This window comes from Zingiber officinale, chromosome 8B (genome assembly GCF_018446385.1).
Source record: "Zingiber officinale cultivar Zhangliang chromosome 8B, Zo_v1.1, whole genome shotgun sequence".
Classification (NCBI taxonomy): domain Eukaryota; kingdom Viridiplantae; phylum Streptophyta; class Magnoliopsida; order Zingiberales; family Zingiberaceae; genus Zingiber; species Zingiber officinale.
In genome coordinates, this window is record NC_056001.1 from 83,607,040 (window position 1) to 83,620,273 (window position 13,234).

Consider the following 13,234-nt stretch of genomic DNA (forward strand, 5'->3'; position numbering starts at 1 on the left):
TCTATCCCTATTGTTACCGATTAGATTTGTATTCTTGTGAACTACCGAGCCGCCCTAGTGACAGGAGTTAACCGTAACAGGATTTCACAGGGATCTTCTCTGATTAGTACTTAAGGATAGTAGCTTTTAACTTTCGGCGAAGGTATATTGATTGACGATGAGTAAAAGATAAAACATGATGCATCAGGTTCCACCACAACGAAACTGAAATCCTAGAAATCATTTCCTAAAGCTCAATTCTCTCCAAGATCGATTCTCTCATCCGTCTCTTTCTCTATTCAATCACTCTCGTTAGTTTACAAGCGTTAAAGCCAACTTTCGACCGTCTAGATAATCCACTTTGCGACATCTCTAGTGCTTAATCAACAGTCCCTGTGGTTCGACAATCTTATATATTACTGACGACGAATCTGTGCACTTACAGAAGCATACCAAATTTTTGGGCCATTGCCGGGGACTGTTTTCGATTAACATTAGTTGATTAGCATATGAGTTACTCTAGACGTTTTTCTTTTTCCTTTGCTTTTTCTTCCTTGTTTTCTTTATGCACTTTTTCTCTTGCAATTTAAATTCTGCATTGTCTTTCTTATTTTTCATATAGCATTTTATTTCTTGTCTTTAATTCTTCATTTTTGTTTTTTTTCTCATAATTTTTTTTAGATTTCCAAGAGCACTAACATGTCAAGCAGGCCCTTAAGAGATTTCTCTGCATCCATTTCTACAAGATTTTTATCTCCCATTGTGTAGCCTCACATTGAAGCAGAAAATTTTGAACTAGACCTAGAGTTAATTTTCATGATACAAGGTCACAAATTTGGAGGAGAAGTATCAGAAAGTCCTTATCTGCACCTTGAGACATTTCTAAAGCTTTGTGATATGGTGAACTGTGAAGGAGTGTCAACAGATACAATTTGATTGATGACCTTTCCTTTCAGTATCAAGGATAAAGAAAGGACTTGCTTATATTCTCTTCATCCTTAAAGCATCAGAAGTTAGGAACAATTGGAGAAGTAATTTCTGGATCATTTTTTATCTCCTAGAACAATTTATATGAGGAATTGTATCACAAATTTTGCTCAAGCATATGGAGAATCATTATTTGAAGCATGGGATATATTCAAGAGTCTACAAAGATAGTGCCCTAATCATGGTTTGGAAAAATGGCTAACCCTGCACATATTCTATAGGAGAATTTCTTTCTCAGATAAGTGTTTGTTAGATTCATCAGCTGGAGGTTCTTTTATGGACAAGAGTGTAGATGAAGCGTATATATTAATTGATCAAGTAACATTGAACCTTCATGAATGGTCTAACAAAAGTTGGATGGAATCTTCCTAAAAAATTCAAGAAGTGCAAGCCATAAAATGCAAGAGAGCCTGTCACACAAATTGCAATTCAACCGCCCAAAAAAGTTGAAATTCACAAGTCACAGAATAAGGAATTCAAACATTTAGGGGAAAACATTAATAGCATAGTTTCAACATAGTTTAAAGAAGACCTTGCTCCTACACAGACAAGATCTAGTGTGAATGATAATGATACTAAGTTGAGAAGTGGCAGGAATCATGAAGAACTTCTGAAAAAGGACTTGTACTGAATTGAGGAGATGAATAGTAGAAGACCACAAGAACTCAATTTCATTACTCTAGGAAGTTCCCAAAGGTCACAAGTACCTTTCCCTCAACAATTGATCACAACTACACTAGATAAGCAAGTTGGACCTCCTCCGCAAGCTCAAAGGAAATATGGGAAAAATGAAGTACCTTTCCCAAGACCTTCACTAAAGGTTCCTTTTCCACAAAGGCTAGTGAGGGTCAATGAAGACGAAGTCTTTGGCAAATTCTGTGACACTAATATGGTTGAGTGTAGATTTCAGGATGTATATGAAGATAAAGACTCTTCAGATGAGGATTGTGATGACAATGCAGTGGATAACAAGTTTTCAGATCTACCTTCTAGGTTTACTGGCTGTTATGATGAAATTAAATTTTCAGATGATGAATGTGATGTGATAGATCAACTTAAAATTTCAAATGAAGTTAGTAATCCTCCTATAGATGATTCTCCCACTAAGGATATTGATGTTGGTTTATTTTTTGATGCTTGTGTTGATGATGATGTTAAGGAAGGAAGTGTAGGGAGTTGTGTTGTGGAAGCAGCATCTCAAGAATCACCTCGTTTATCCACACGACCTTCTGAGATTATGAGAGTTGCAAGCATTGATCATGTTGTGGACCAATGTGTAGGTACTTGTGCAATGGAAGCAAAGCCCTAAGAATCACCACTTTTAGAGGCACCACCACTTGAGCCAGAGCTAGAGCCAATACAAGATTCAGAAGTCACGTCCACATGTTTAGAACTTTCAGGTATCTCTCAGCATTGCTAGGTTAGTATTTCTAATGATCTTATGGAAAATTTTATAGATGTACCTATAATTGATTTTATTGGATGTGATTCAATTTTTAATACATATTCAGTTCATACTAATATGATTCTAGTTCCTTCTTATATTACATGCTTGTGGGAGGTTTGCCTTTCTTTTGGGTGTGTAGATTTTCAAGAGGCCCATAGTTGGAAGCTCAGACTGAACCGTCTTCGACCACCTAAAAGAACTTCAAAGAAGACGAAGATGGAGAGAGTTATACTTTACTCTATAGCTCCTTTGATGAAAGCTCTCTCCATAATAAGAGCCCTTGGTAGGAGGGTGTTGAAATATATTACCCCTCAAAGAGAGAGATTTCGATGAATTTAATGCGGTGGTCGAGCTAATGACCTTAAACAAGCGCTTCTTGGGAGGCAACCCAAGTTCATTTTCCTTGTTTTCATTCATTGGTTTAGTTCTTTCTAGTTTCATTTCTTTCTTTATAATGAACGTGTTTCCTCTACTTAATTTTTGTTATCTACTTTCTTTTATAGGACTCAAAGATTAGGAGTGCAATTGCATGATGGAGAAGTTAATGACATGGGCATTTGGCACGCATCATTTGGTAACTTCTCTTACTTTTAATCTCCTCCACATTATTTTAGTTTTCATTGGGGCAATGAAAAGTTTAAGTCTGGGGGGATACATTAGATGCATTTGGTTTAGTTTAGTTTTTTGCTTTTGCATATTTTTTTTACCTAATAAAATTTCCTAGTTGCATCATTCATCACATCATGATTGTTTGTTCCTTAATGTAAAATACTAGCACATTTCATCTAGATTTTTATGTTGTGTGATTTGGTATGCTAGTATGCCTATTGATCTTTATTTTCCTATCCATAGTAGCATAAAGTGAGCAATGTTATTACAAGAAGAATTTGAATGTTGGCCTAGTTTTAGGATCTCTTCATATTATGCTTGACTTTGATGGTAGATATTTTTGAAAATAGTCATGATTCATAGAACCGGACTAATACTCTTGCTTCTATGGTGATCTCTCAACTACATTTTGTTAACTGGATAAACTCAAATCATATAAGCTCATTTGGAAAAATCAATCCAAAAAAAAATGATGAAATTAAAAGTTTGTTCAAGTTTGATACTTTGCAAACAAATAAAAAAAAGGAAGGAAAAAAATAAGGGATAAAAAAACAGTTATTATGAGTGGAAACTAGCAATTCACCCCTTTGAAACCGAGTTAGGTTACTGGGGAAATGAATGCTATGTTTCTCTTGATACTGAGTATTCCTTTGAGACTTTGTGTAGATGATGCATAGCATTTTTGAGTGGAACGAACCTTGCGTGTGATAGGTAAGTGTCTATCGTCGGAAGTAAGAGGAACACGGTTAAATGAAAAATTGTCTAGGCTTCGAGATTGACACTTCGAAAAGTTAAATCAGTTATTACACTGAGCACGGAGAACTTCTACTTAGGCCACACTCAAATAATTTTTGTATCATGCTCATTAATGAAACTATAAGATAGTTTTATATTGATTCATTAGGGATTATTAAATGTCATCTGCGCACATAAATCTAGATTATAGGTTTTGCTTGAGAACAAGCAAAGGTTCAAGTCTGGAGGTATAATGTGCATAGACCTTATGATCATTTATACATGTTTTGAGACACATTCACTTACTTTATACGCATATTTTCTTTGCATGATCGCCTCTTTTATCATGTATTCATCATATAAAGTCTTTTGTTCGGAGATCCACTCTTTGTTTTATTTTGTGTTGTCAGGAACAACTTTCGGAGCAAAAATAGCAATTGTTGACGCACCGGAACGGGGCAGAGAACACGATTGTGTAACCTCGCATGGCCATGTGGCCAAACAGAGGAGGAACATGGCATGGCCGTGCAATTCTTGCACAGTCGTGAGGCCAAATAGAGGAGGATCCCTACATGGTCGTGCAAAAATGCACGGTCGTGCCCCCATGACCGCAGCCAAGCAACGCACGGCCGTGCAATCCTGCACCGCTGTGTCCCAGGAGCAGAGCCCGAGATCCACACGGTCGTACCAATTGGCACGGCCGTGCAGCATGACCAGAGGCAAAAGAAGGCACGGTCGTGCCACACCTGCACGACCGTGCCACTCAACCCGAAGGGAGGAAAGTATTGGTCGTGCAAACCTCGCACGACCGTGGCACGGGTCATGCGGCACCCGTGCCCTAGCTTATATAAGGGTCAAGAACCCTATTCAGGAGGCATCTTTGCTCCGGGATTTCACCCCCTCTCCTTGGGAAAGGATTATCCCCTTCGGGGGAAACCCTAGAGCTTCATCTGTCGTCATCTCTTGACATTCCACCCATCTCCAGAGCAAGGAGGCATCACCAAGACATCGAAAACCTCGGCAAGCATCTCTTCTTCCCATTCTTCTCACATCAAGGATTGTAAGTGTGCTTTACTTTATGTTTTGGGGTTGTTCCTCTCTCGCAATGGAATAAATCTCCTTTTCTATTGATGTAGGGAGTAGTTTTGGATAGGGTTTGATGTAAGACTCATGTCTGTACCTTTACTCGTTGGATGATTTCTCTTTCTTCGTTTCTATTTGATATGCATGAGATTTGTTGCCTTGTCATGTTAATTGATTGTGTAGGAATTGCTAATTTCGTAAAGAGAGGATCTTAGATCATATACCCGAGGGGCCCTAGTGACAGGGGTACTCCGTTCACGGACATCTAGGATATTCCCTTGAAAGGAGAGGCAACTTCACCACAAGGAAGTAAGAGATCAAACCAAACCCCTATCTCTATCCCTAATGTTACCAATTAGATTTGTATTCTTGTGAACTACCGAGGCGCCCTACTGACAGGGGTTAACCGTAACAGGATTTCACAGGGATCTTCTCTGATTAGTACTTAAGGATAGTAGCTTTAACATCTAGCGAAGGTATATTGATTGACGATGAGTAAAAGATAAAACATGATGCATCAGGTTCCACCACAATGAAACCGAAATCCTAAAATCCATTTCCCAAAGCCCAATTCCCTCCAAGATCGATTCTCTCATCCGTCTCTTTCTCTCTTTAATCACTCTAGTTAGTTTGCAAGCGCCAAAGCGTACCAAGTTTTTGGCGCCATTGCCGGAGACTGTTTTCGATTAACATAAGTTGATTAGTATATGAGTTACTCTAGACGTTTTTCTTTTTTCCTTTTACTTTTCCTTCCTTGTTTTCTTTATGCACTTTCTTTCTTACAATTTAAATTCTGCATTAACTTTCTTGTTTTTCATATAGCATTTTATTTCTTGTCTTTATTTCTTCATTTTTGTTTTGTTCTCATAATTTTTTTTAGATTTCCATGAGCACTAACATGTCAAGCAGACCCTTAAGAGATTTCTCTGCACCCATTTCTGTAAGTTTTTTATCTCCCATTGTGCAGCCTCACATTGAAGCAGAAAATTTCAACTAGACCCAGAGTTAATTTTCATGATACAAGGTCACAAATTTGGAGGAGAAGTATCAGAAAGTCCTTATCTGCACCTTGAGACATTTCTAGAGATTTGTGATATGGTGAACTGTGAAGGAGTGTCAGCGGATACAGTTTGATTGATGGCCTTTCCTTTCAATATCAAGGATAAAGCAAGGACTTGGATATATTCTCTTCGTCCTCAAAGCATCACAAGTTGGGAATAATTGGAGAAGCAATTTCTGGATCATTTTTTCCCTCCAATTAGAACAATTTATATGAGGAATTGCATCACAAATTTTGCTCAAGCATATGCAGAATCATTATTTGAAGCATGGGACAAATTCAAGAGTCTACAAAGATAGTGCCCTCATCATGGTTTAGAAAAATGGCTAACCCTGCACATATTCTATAGGGGAATTTCTTTCTCAGATAAGTGTTTGTTAGATTCATCAGCTGGACTTTCTTTTATGGACAAGAGTGTAGATGAAGCATATATATTAATTGATCAAGTAACATTGAACCTCAATGAATGGTCGAACAAAAGTTGGATGGAATCTTCCTAAAAAATTCAAGAAGTGCAAGCAATAAATGCAAAAGAGCCTGTCACACAAAATGCAGTTCAACCACCCAAAAATGTTGAAATTCACAAGTCATAAAATGAGGAATTCAAACATTTGGGGGAAAAGATTAATAGCATAGTTTTAAAATAGTTTAAAGAAGACCTTTCTCCTACACAGGCATTATCTAGTGTGAATGATAATGATACTAAGTTGAGAAGTGGCAAGAATCATGAAGAACTTCTGAAATAGGACTTGTACAGAATTGAGGAGATGAACAGTAGAAGACCACAAGAACTCAGTTTCATTACTCCAGGAAGTTCCCAAAGGCCACAAGTACCTTTCCCTCAACGATTGATCACACCTACACTAGATAAGCAAGTTGGACCTCCTCCGCAAGCTCAAAGGAAATATGGGAAAAAGGAAGTACCTTTCCCAAGACCTTCACTAAAGGTTCCTTTTCCACAAAGGCTAGTGAGGGTCAATGAAGACTGATCCTGTCTGAGAAGCTGAATAAAACGGAGAGCCGAGAGAAAAAAACCTACTGTTGATGGAGAATAATACTTATGGGACGCCGATCCGAGAAACCCAAAGCGGATCCAAGAAGATGAAGCCACAAGAGTGCCTTCTTGATATAAGATACCAATGGCGATGAAGAGATCCGATCGAAGAACACCCAGACTCGGAGCTTCCAAGGCTTCCTGTGCACAAGAGACCAACCAACACTACCGTCAGTGACCTAAGACCGGAGTGTGAATCCCTGGCTAGGCCCTCTGACGCTCAAGTCAGTCATCTCTCTTGGTGTGGAAAAAAGGAGGAAGAAGATGAACAGTAGTTGAAAAATTAGGGTTATGAATGTGCGTAATGATGTGAACTTACCTAGCCAACGGAGAGGATTCCCCTTTTTATACCACTTCATATAACCTCCGTAGTCATGAAGTGGACCCCGGTTTGTTATGAGATGATGTAAGTTGCGTACTTATGGTAAATGACTTTTAAGGAATCTTTTTTGTACCCCAGATGTACCTTCTTTATCGTCTAGTACCTATAAAATAGTCTAAAAACATATTTCCCGCTAAAGTATATAACACCTGTTATGCAATCATGTACTGCAAATATCTCCATTGACTATTTCATTTAAAATATTTACTTCTATCCTGTTTCACAGGTCCGTTAAAGTGTTTCTATCGTTCCTACTTGCCCCTCCTGTCTTTGCTATATCATAGATAGTTTAGTGTACCAATGTTCCCTGTATTAGTTGGAACTAGGCCTAGCTAGATTTGATCAATTATTATTACTTCTCATGAGGCTACTGGGGCAATGTTCGTCCGAGCCCCTTTATGTTTATTATTCTAGCTAGCCCGGGGCGATGTTTTATCAAATATCATTCCAAGATATTAGTCAAATCGGTCGGTATTGACCTTCCTTCTTAAAGGCATGTCTCGGTCGATATTGGCCTACTCACTCGGAAGTATATCCCGGCCGTTATTGGCCTACTTCCTTTAAGGCGTATGCTGATCGATATAGGTCTTCCTCCTTGGAGGCATATCTCGGCCGATATTGGCCTACTTACTCGGAAGTATATCCCGGTCGTTATTGGCCTGCTTCCTTTAAGGCATATGCTGATCGATATAGGTCTTCCTCCTTGGAGGCATATCTTGGCTGATATTGGCCTACTTACTCGGAAGTATATCCCGGTCGATATTGGCATGCTTCCTTTAAGGCATATGTTGATCGATATAGGTCTTCCTCCTTGGAAGCATATCTCGGTCGATATTGGCCTACTCACTTGGAAGTATATCGCGGTCGATATTGGCCTGCTTCCTTTATGGCATATGCTGATCGATATAGGTCTTCCTCTTTGGAGGCATATCTCGACCGATATTGGCCTACTTACTCTGAAGTATATCCCGGCCATTATTGTCCTGCTTCCTTTAAGGTGTATGCTGATCGATATAGGTCTTCCTCCTTGGAAGCATATCTCGGTCGATATTGGCCTACTCACTCGGAAGTATATCCCGGTCGATATTGACCTATTTTCTCCATTTGGTTATCTCCTTTTCCTTCCTTATCGGGGACCCATGAAAACTAACCTATATCAAAGACGAAGACTTTGGCAAATTCTGTGACACTAATATGGTTGAGTGTAGATTTTTGGATGTATATAAAGATGAACACTCTTCAGATGAGGATTATGATGATAATGCAGTGGATAACAAGTTTTTAGTTATATCTTCTAGGTTTACTGGGTGTTAAGATGAAATTAAATTTTCAGATGATGAATGTGATGTGGTAGATCAACTTAAAACTGCAAATGAAGTTAGTGATCCTCTTATAGATGATTCTCCCACTGAGGATATTGATGTTGGTTTATTTTTTGACACTTGTGTTGATGATGATGTTATAGAAGGAAGTGTAGGGAGCTGTGTTGTGTTAGCAGCATCTCAAGAATCACCTTCTTTATCCACACAACCTTCTGAGATTATGAGAGTTGCAAGGATTGAAAATGTTATGGACCAATGTGTAGGGACTTCTGCAATGGAAGCAAAGCCCCAAGAATCACCACTTTTAGAGGCACCACCACTTGAGCCAGAGCTAGAGCCAATACAAGATTCAGAAGTCCCATTCACATGTTTAGAACTTTCAGGTATCTCTCAATATTGCAAGGTTAGTATTTCTAATGATCTTTTGGAAAATTTTATAGATGTACCTATAATTGATTTTGTTGGATGTGATTCAATTTTTGAAGCATATTCAGTTCATACTAATATGGTTCTAGTTCCTTCTTATATTACATGCTTGTGGGAGGTTTGCCTTTCTTTTGGATGTGTAGGTTTTCAAGAGGCCCATATTTGGAAGCTCAGACTGAACCGTCTTCAACCACCTGAAAGAACTTCAAAGAAGACGAAGATGGAGAGAGTTATACTTTACTCTGTAGCTCCTTTGATAAAAACTCTCTCCATAATAAGAGCCCTTGGTAGGAGGGTGTTGAAATATCTTATCCTCCAAGAGAGAGCTTTCGATGAATTTAATGAGGTGGTCGAGCTAATAACCTTAAACAAGCGCTTCTTGGGAGGCAACCCAAGTTCATTTTCCTTGTTTTCATTCATTGGTTTAGTTCTTTCTAGTTTCATTTCTTTCTCTATAATGAACATGCATCCTCTACTTAATTTTTATTGTCTACTTTCTTTTATAGGACTCAAAGATTAGGAGGAGTGCAATTACATGATGGAGAAGTTAATGACATGGGCATTTGGCACACATCATTTGGTAACTTCTCTTACTTTTAATCTCCTCCACATTATTTTGTTTTCATTAGATGCATTTGGTTTAGTTTAGTTTTTGCTTTTGTATACTTTTTATTGCCTAATAAAATTTGCTAGTTGCATCATTCATCATATCATGATTGTTTGTTCCATAATGCAAAATACTAGCACGTTTCATCTAGATATTTATGTTGTGATTTGGTATGCTGGTATGCCTATTGATTTTTATTTTCCTATCCATAGTAGCATAAAGTGAGCATTGTTCAAGTATGCCTATTTGCAAAAATCAATCCCAAAAAAAATGATGAAATTAAAAGTTTGTTCAAATTTGATACTTTGCAAAAAATAAAAAAAAAAGAAAGGAAAAAAATAAGGGATAAAAAAATAGTTATCGTGAGTGGAAACTAGCAAATCACCCCTTTGAGACCGAGTTAGATTACTGGGGAAATGAATGATATGTTTCTCTTGATACCGAGTATTCCTTTGAGACTTTGTGTAGATGATGCATGCATTTTTGAGTGGAACGAACCTTGCGTGTGAAAGGTAAATGCCTATCGCCGAAAGTATGAGGAACACGGTTAAATAAAAAATTGACTAGGCTTAGAGATTGACACTTGAAAAAGTTAAATCAGTTATTACACTAAGCAAGGAGAACTTCTACTTAGGCCACACTCAAATAATTTTTGTATCATACTCATTAATGAAACTATAAGATAGTTTTATATTGATTCATTAGGGATTATTAAATGTCATCTGCGCACATAAATCTAGATTATAGGTTTTGCTTGAGAACAAGCAAAGGTTCAAGTCTGGAGGTGTAATGTGCATAGACCTTATGATCATTTATACATGTTTTGACGCACATTCACTTGCTTTATACGCATATTTTCTTTGCATGAATGCCTCTTTTATCGTGTATTCATCATATATACTCTTTTGTTCGGAGATCTACTCTTTGTTTTGTTTTGTGTTGTCAGGAATAACTTTCAGAGCAAAAATAGCAATTGTTGATGCACCGGAACGGGGCAGAGAACATGGCTGTGTAACCTCGCATGGCCGTGTGGCCAAACAGAGGAGGAACATGGCATGGCCGTGCAATTCTTGCATAGTCGTGCGACCAAACAGAAGAGGATCCTTGCTTGGTCGTGCAAATATGCACGGTCGTGCCCCCATAACCGCAGCCAAGCAACGTACGATCGTGCAAACATGCACCGCTGTGTCCCAGGAGTAGAGCGCGAGATCCACACAGCCGTGCCAATTGGCACGACCGTGCAGCATGACCAGAGGCAAAAGAAGGCATGACTGTGCCACACCTGCACGGCCGTGCCACTCAACCCGAAGGGAGGAAAGTATTGGTCGTGCGGAACTCGCACGGTAGTGGCACGGGTCATGCGGTGCCCGTTCCCTAGCTTATATAAGGGTCAAGAACCCTATTCAGGAGGCATCTTTGGTTCGGGATTTCACCCCCTCTCCTTAGGAAAGGATTCTCCCCTTCGGGGAAAACCCTAGAGCTTCATCCGTCGCCATCTCTTGACATTCCATCCATCTCTAGAGCAAGGAGGCATCATCAAGACATCGGAAACCTCGGCAAGCATCACTTCTTCCCATTCTTCTCACAGCAAGGGTTGTAAGTGTGCTTTACTTATGTTTTGGGGTTGTTCCTCTCTCGCAATGGAATAGATCTCCTTGGATGTAGGGAGTAATTTTGGATAGGGTTTGATGTAAGACTCATGTTTGTACCTTTACTCGTTGGATGATTTCTCTTGCTTTGTTTCTATTTGATATGCATGAGACTTGTTGCCTTGTCATGTTAATTGATTGTGTAGGAATTGCTAATTTCGTAAAGAGAGGATCTTAAATCATATACCCGAGGAGCCCTAGTGACAGGGGTAACCCATTCACGGACATCTAGGATATTCCCTTGAAAGGAGAGGCAACTTCTCCACAAGAAAATAAGAGATCAAACCAAACCCCTATCTCTATCCCTAATGCTACCGATTAGATTTGTATTCTTGTGAACTACCGAGGTGCCCTAGTGACAGGGGTTAACCGTAACAGGATTTCACAGGGATCTTCTCTGATTAGTACTTAAGGATAGTAGCTTTAACTTCTAGCGAAGGTATATTGATTGACGATGAGTAAAAGATAAAACATGATGCATCAGGTTCCACCACAATGAAACTGAAATCCTAGAATCCATTTCCCAATTCTCAATTCCCTCCAAGATCGATTCTCTCATCCGTCTCTTTCTCTCTTTGATCACTCTCGTTAGTTTGCAAGCGCCAATGCCAACTTTCGACCGTCTAGATAATTCACTTTGCGACATCTCTAGAGCTTAATCAACAGTCCCTGTGGTTCGACAATCTTATATATTACTGACGACGAATCCGTGCACTTGCGGAAGCGTACCAAGTTTTTGGCGTCGTTGCCGGAGACTGTTTTCGATTAACATAAGTTAATTAGCATATGAGTTACTCTAGACGTTTTTCTTTTTCCTTTTACTTTTTCTTCCTTGTTTTCTTTATGCACTTTCTTTCTTGCAATTTAAATTCTGCATTGTCTTTCTTGATTTTCATATAGCATTTTATTTCTTGTCTTTAATTCTTCATTTTTGTTTTCTTCTCATAATTTTTTTTAGATTTCCATGAGCACTAACATGTCAAGCATGCCCTTAAGAGATTTCTCCGCACCCATTTCTGTAAGATTTTTATCTCCCATTGTGTAGCCTCACATTGAAGCAGAAAATTTCAAGTAGACCCAGAGTTAATTTTCATGATATAAGGTTACAAATTTGGAGGAGAAGTATCAGAAAGTCCTTATCTGCACCTTGAGACATTTCTAGAGATTTGTGATATGGTGAACTATGAAGGAGTGTCAGCGGATACAGTTTGATTGATGGTCTTTCCTTTCAGTATCAAGGGTAAAGCAAGGACTTGGATATATTCTCTTCGTCCTTAAAGCATCACAAGTTGGGAATAATTGGAGAAGCAATTTCTGGATCATTTTTTCCCTCCAATTAGAACAATTTATATGAGGAATTGTATCACAAATTTTGCTCAAGCATATGTAGAATCATTATTTGAAGCATGGGACAGATTCAAGAGTCTACAAAGATAGTGCCCTCATCATGGTTTGGAAAAATGGCTAACCCTGCACATATTCTATACGGGAATTTCTTTCTCAGATAAGTGTTTGTTAGATTCATCAGCTGGAGGTTCTTTTATGGACAAGAGTGTAGATGAAGCATATATATTAATTGATCAAGTAACATTGACCCTCCATGAATGGTCGAACAAAAGTTGGATGGAATCTCCCTAAAAAATTCAAGAAGTGCAAGCCATAAATGCAAGAGAGCCTGTCACACAAAATGCAGTTCAACCACCCAAAAATGTTGAAATTCACAAGTCACTAAATGAGGAATTCAAACATTTGGGGGTAAAGATTAATAGCATAGTTTCAAAATAGTTCAAAGAAGACCTTGCTCCTACACAGGCATTATCTAGTGTGAATGATAATGATACTAAGTTGAGAAGTGGCAGGAATCATGAAGAACTTCTGAAAAAAGGACTTGTAC

General features: G+C 38.6%; 3 non-coding genes across 3 annotated transcripts; all 3 read right to left on the minus strand.

Annotated features, from left to right (window-relative positions):
* Positions 1–1,048: 1,048 nt before the first annotated feature.
* LOC122018262 lies at positions 1,049–1,154 on the minus strand. Its single transcript, XR_006121689.1, has one exon. It is a non-coding gene; the product is annotated as a small nucleolar RNA R71 (small nucleolar RNA).
* A 4,956-nt stretch (positions 1,155–6,110) lies between these two features.
* On the minus strand, positions 6,111–6,216 carry LOC122018257. Its single transcript, XR_006121684.1, has one exon. It is a non-coding gene; the product is annotated as a small nucleolar RNA R71 (small nucleolar RNA).
* A 6,472-nt stretch (positions 6,217–12,688) lies between these two features.
* LOC122018231 lies at positions 12,689–12,794 on the minus strand. Its single transcript, XR_006121660.1, has one exon. It is a non-coding gene; the product is annotated as a small nucleolar RNA R71 (small nucleolar RNA).
* Between the last annotated feature and the right edge of the window lie 440 nt (positions 12,795–13,234).